Here is a 6,526-nt window from a genome sequence, read left to right as displayed (position 1 = left end):
TTTTTTTTTTGTTTTTTTGGCTTTCTCTCTTACAAATAGTGCCACTGTGGAATTCCTGTCACAAATCTCCTGATGAAATGTGCAAACTTTCTTTTCCGTGGTTGTTGTTAAATGCCATGGAGTCAACTATGCCTCGTTGTGACCCTGTGAACAACAGATCTGAACCTCACCCTAACCTCCTCACAATCTCCAGCATGGTTGAGCCCATTGACATAGCGACTGTGTCAACCACGCACCTTTCCCAGAGTGTTTTTCCAAGGATAGGCCCTCCTAACAACATACCCAAAGTATATAAGATGAAGTTTCACTATCTTTGCCTCAAAGGGACACTTTGGCTGTATTTCCTCCAAGACAGACTTGTTTGTTCTTTTGGCAGTCCATGGGATATACAATACTCTCCTCCAATGCCACAATTCAAAAGCATTAATTCTGCTTCTTGTATTCTTAATCCTTATACAATCTTCAAATGCATAGGAAACGATTGAAAATACCATGCCATGCATCAAAATAATCTTAGTTCTTTAAACTGAAATCCTTGTTCTTTAGCACTTTGAGTTCCTTGACAGGAGATTTTCCCAAATGCAACAGATCTTTTGACATAAGGAGAAATGAGACATCAGGATTGGTGGAAGACTCATCAACAACCTGCATTATGCAGATGGCACAACCTTGCTTGCTGAAACTGAGAAGGAATTGAGGCATTTACTGCAGGAGATCAAGGACTGCAGTCTTCAATATGGATTGAAGCTCAATATCAAGAAAACAAAGATTCTCACCATTAGGCCAATTAGCAGATGGAGAAGAGATTGAGGTTGTTCTCAGTTTCTGCTTACTTGGTTCCACAATTAAAACTCTTGGCATCAACAGTCAGGAAATAAAAATATTAGTTGCATTTGGGAAATCTGCTATCAGAGATCTCCACAGAGTGCTGAAGAGCAACAGTGTCAGTCTGGAGACTAAGGTGTGCTTGATCCAGGCCATGGTTTTTGTAATTACTTTTCTATATGTCAGAGTTGGACAATGACTAAAGATGATAGAAGAAAAAATGTGTGCCTTTGAGTTGTGGTGCTGGAGAAGAATCTTGAACGTACAATGGACTGCCAAGAGAACAAATAGGTCAGTCCTGGAGAGGGTGAAACCAAGTTACTCCTTTGAGGCAAGGACTTTGAAGCTCCATCTCACACACTTTGGGAATGTTACCAGGAGAGACTAGTGCTTGGAGAAGGACACCATGTTTGGAAGCGTGGTGGAACAGTATAGGAGAGGAAGACACTGGATGAGATGGATTGACACAGTCACTGGGGTAATGTGGGCAGGTGTGTCAAAGATAGAGAAATGGCTTAGGATAGAGCAGGGTTCAGAGCTGTTATACATAGGGTCACTATGAATAACAGGCACCTCAACAGCACATAACAATAACAACAGCCATTATTATGGGTGTTGATCATGGATCCAAGTAAAATTAAATACTAGACAATTTCAATCTTATCTCCATCTATCATGGTATATTGTCTACTGATCCAGTGGTCAGGATTTTTGATTACTTGATGTTGAGATGTAATCCATCTTGAATGCTGGTTGTTGAAGGCAATAGTCTTTGATTTTCTTCAGTAAGTACTTCAATCTCTCTTTCCTTTGTGCAAGCAAAATTGTGTCATCTGCAAAACACAAGTTCTTCATGAGTCTTTCTCCAACCCTAATGCAATATTCTTCTTCATACAGTCCAGCTTCTTAAATTATTTGCTGAACATATAGAGTGAAAAGCATAGAAAAAGGATTCAACCCTGATTTTAAACCATGCAATGTTCCTTCGTTCTGTCCAAACAACTGCTTATTAGTCTATGTGTAAGTTTTGTGTAAGAACAATCAAGTGTTCTAGAATGACCATTCTTCTCAACATTAGCCATAATTTGCAATGATTCACATGGTTAAATATCTTTGTTGTTATGTGCCATCGAGTCGCTTGCGACTCATAGCGACCCTATATACAACAGCTCTAAACTCTGCTCTGTCCTGTGCCAATCTCATTGCCTCCGACACACTCATCCTGATTGCTGCAGTCACCGAATCAATCCATCTCCCAGAGGGCCTTCCCTTCCTGTGCCTGCCCTTCTCCTCCCAAGCATGATGTCCCTCTCCAAGGACAGGTCTCTCCTTACAGCATGACAAAAGTATGTCAGACAAAGCCTCAGAATCCTTGACTCCAAGGAGCAGCCCGGTTTAATCCTCTCCAGGGTGAATCTGTTCTCTTAGCAGTCCATGGCACCTTCAGCACTCTTCTCCAACACCAAAGCTCAAACGCATCAATTCTCCTTCTATCCTCCTTGGTCATTGTCCAACTCTCTGATGCATAACAAGTGATTGCAAAGACCATGGCCTGTACCAGACGCACTTTTGTCTCCAGAGACACAACGTTGCTCTTGAGTACTTTCGAGAGGTCCCTAACAGCAGACTTTCCCATCGCAATACATCTTTTAATTTCCTGGATGCTGGTGCCAAGAGTGTTGACTGTGGAGCCAAGAAAACTAAAGCTGTGAACAATCTCAATCTCTTCACCATCCATCCTGATGCTACCAATTGGTCCAGTGGTGAGAATCTTTGTCTTCTTGACATTGAGCCTCAATCCATACTGAAGGCTGCAGTCCCTGACCCTCACTCAGCAGCAAGCGCCTCAGGTCCTTCTCAGTTTCAGCAAGCAGGGTTGTGTCATCTGCATAATGCAGATTGTTTATGGATCTTCCACCAATCCTGATGCCACACATCTTCCTGGTATTCTCTGCTTTCCGCCAATATCCATCTGGCATCAGTAATGATAGTCCTTGTACCACAACCTCTTTTGAATTCAACTTGAATTTCTGGTAGCTACCTGTACTGTTCCAGCCATTTAGCAATAATCTTCAGCAAAATTTTACTTGTATGTGATATTAATGCTAGTAATTGAACAGACCACCAATTACTCAGGAGAAAGTTTAAATTGAAACTGAAGAAAATGAAAACAATTCCACAAAACCCAAAATACAACCTTGAGTCTATCCAACCTGAATTTAAAAACCACCTCAAGAAAAGATTTGATGCATGGAACATTAATGAAAAGATGTGTTGTGGGATGATATCAAGGACATCAGACATGAAAAAAGCAGATAGTCATTACAAAGACAAGAAAGAAAGAATATAAAAATGGATGGCAGAAAAGAGCCTGAAATTTTAACTAGAATGGAGAAATTCCAAAATAAAGGGAACAGAGAGATTTCAAAAGACATTTTAGAAGACAAAGCATTGTAATGAAATGTGCAAAGAAGTGGAGTTAGAAAACCAAAAGTGAAGAACACACTCAGAATTTTTTTTAATTGAGATTTTAATGAAAGTTTATAGAGAACATGGATTTCCATCCATTCATTGTTGCACATTTTTCCCTGCCAACCCCTCACTGCTCAGTTCGCTTTTCTCTTTAAAAGAAAAAAAAATTCTCTCATTGCTATACAATCTCCCTTCCTCAATCCACTTTACTATGCAGCTCTTATTCTGGACTGTTTTCATGCAAATAATACCTAATCATATATTCCTTTTAAGCAGTTCCCTCCCTCTTCTGTTTCAATGCATTTTATATTATTTATCCCCTCTTAGTTCTTCCCCAACGCCAATGTCAGTCCTGTTTTATAACAGTAGCATTATGCAATATTTGCCCTTTTGTGACTGAGATATTTCACTCAGCATAATGTCCTCCAGGGTCACCTGTTTTGTATATTTCATGAGTTCCTTAGTTTTCAGTGCTGCATAGTATTCCATATGTGAATATACCACAGCTTCTCTATCCATTCATTTGTTGATGGGCACTGAGGTGGTTTCCAACTCTGCTATCATGAACAAGGCTGCAGTAAACATGGGTGTGCATATATCTGCTTGGGTGGCAGTTCTGGTTTTAGAATATATTCCCAATACTGGATTGCTGGTCAAGTAGAATTTCTATTTCCAACTTTTTGAGAAAGCACCATATCACCTTCCATAGTGGTTGCACCATGAATAAGGGTTCCAGTTTCTCCACAACCTCGCCAGCATTTTTGTTTGCACACTCAGCATTTTCAAACTGAAAGAACTGAATAAAAACTTTAAACCTCAAGCTACAATACTTAAGAATCCTATGGCCAAATCACTGCATGATACAGGAAGCAACGAAAGAAATGGAAGGAATACACAGAGTCACTGTACCAAAAGCATTGGTCATCTCTGAAGCATTTCAAAAAGTAACCTATTTTCAAGAACCAATGGTAATGAAGAAGTTAAAGCTGCATTGAAGACATTGGCAAAAAAAATAAGGCTCCAAAAATTGATGGCAAACCAATTGATGTATTTCAACAAGCAAATGCAGCACTAGATATGCTCAGTAGCTAATGGTAAAAAATTTGGAAATCAGATTCTGGCATCTTTTTTTTTCTTTCTTTCTTTCTTATCTTTGCAATATCCTTTTGCCTTCTTCATGGCTGATGTACTTAATGTCTTCTGATCTTTGGTCATTAATGTTCAGTGCAATGTTGTTGAGATAGTTTTTAAATTCCATTGGAACAGACTTAAGGTTGTATTTTGGATATGTATATTTGTTCTCATTCAAAAAAAAAAAAGGAGATCCAACAGAATGTGAAAATTATGGAAATCACTTGAGTATATGTTGTTGTTGTTGTTGTTGTGTACCATTGAGTCAGAACTGACCCATAGCTGACATTCTTGCAGGTTTTCAGAGGCAATTAATCACACAGGAGGAGATTGTCCGTCCTTCTCCTGCAGAGCAGCTGGTGGGCTTCAAACCGCATGTCTTCAGGATTGCAGTTCACCTTTTTCCCACTATGTCACCAGTTTAACAGTTCAAGAGAATGACAAGTAGTTTTTCTCAAGTAGTTGTTCATTTTACACTATCACTAGTAATGTACAAGATCCTACTGATCAATATTCACTTCAGAAAATACTGTCAAAAAAAAGAGAAAATATTGTCATAGTCACACAATGGAGTATTATGCAACCCTAAAGAGAGATAAAGAATTTGAGAAACATGGCAGAACATGGATGAATCTAGGGGAAATAAGTCAACCACAAAAGAATGGTTATTGTATAAAATCACCATTATAAAAAGTTAAAGAAAGATTTACACATATAGTCATCCTTGCATAGTTATCAGGCAGAGAGGCAAGGGAAACTAATAAATCACAGACACTTGTTAAGTTGGGTGATAGGAAATGCTATATACAATAAGAGATGGATCAGACATTGTAACTAATGAGCTACTTTAATTAATTATCCTATTTCCTCCTCTTTGGCTCTAGTTATCAGTGCATATATTTGAATGATAGTAGTATTCACTGGATTTCCTTGTATGTGTATGGCTATTATCCTGTCACTCACCACACTGTATTTCATGATGGATCTAGAAATTACTTTTTTTATTATTAAAGCAACCCCATTTTTTCCCACCTTTTCATCTCCAGCATAGTAGATCATATGATCATCTGATTCAAAATGTCCCAAGCCAAGCCATCTCATTTCGTCAATACCTATTATGTAAATATTTGTGTGTTCCACTTCTTTTTTTTAATTTTTATTTTGTTATTTTGTGTGTGTGTGTGTGTATGTGTGTGTGTGTGTGTGTGTACTGTCAAATCGGATTTGACTGGTACAGGAGGAGACACCCCCTCCTTCTCCGGCGGAGCATCTGGTGGATTCGAACTGCATATCTCTGGGATTGCAGTGTAGCTTCTTGCCACTAGACCACCAGAGCTCCCCTCCACTTCTTTTTTTAACAATGTCCAATTTTCCTACACTCATGCTTCTCACATTCCACATTCCAGTCACTGGTGTTTGTTTACAGCTGTTCCTCCCTCTTTGTGTTTCCACATCTGAGATCGCAACCTCAATTGCCATGTCTCTTAGTCTAAGTGTGCTCCATATTCATAGGGTTTTTGAAGGCCTGTTTTTTCAGAAGTGGATGGCCAATTCTTCTTCCTAATCTGTCTTAATTTTTTTAAAAGTATGTGACAGACAAGCATTTTACAAAAAGGAGCAGATGAAAGACATTTACCCAATTAGAGAAAAAACCAATAGATTCAGTGTTGCTACTCACCCTTGCCACATGTGTCTTGACCCAGTCCCTTTCCCTACTCCACCTGCATCCCTTTTTACTTCCACCTACACTGTTCAATACCTCACTATCCTTAACCAGCCCTTGATATGATGGCTGAAGTCTCAAGTCATTGGGGTTTCTGTGATTCCAAACACCTCATGCTGCTGGCCAGACTCTCATGATGCAGCTAGCATCTCTTTAATTTAAAATGTCTCTAAGTACAACTCCAGAGTACTCTGGAGATGAAAAGGTGAGGAAAAATGGAGTTGCTTTCATAGTTAAAAAAGTCATTGCTAGATCCATCTTGAAGTACAATATTGTCAGTGACAGGATAATATCTATATGCATACAAGGAAGTCCAGTGAATACCACTATCATTCAAATATATGCACCAACAACCAGAGCCAAGGAAGAGAAGAT

This window comes from Elephantulus edwardii, unplaced genomic scaffold (assembly GCF_000299155.1).
Source record: "Elephantulus edwardii isolate Elephantulus edwardi_28Jun2011 unplaced genomic scaffold, EleEdw1.0 scaffold00049, whole genome shotgun sequence".
Classification (NCBI taxonomy): domain Eukaryota; kingdom Metazoa; phylum Chordata; class Mammalia; order Macroscelidea; family Macroscelididae; genus Elephantulus; species Elephantulus edwardii.
The sequence above is the reverse complement of the archived record's forward strand: the minus strand, read 5'-3'. Positions refer to the sequence as shown.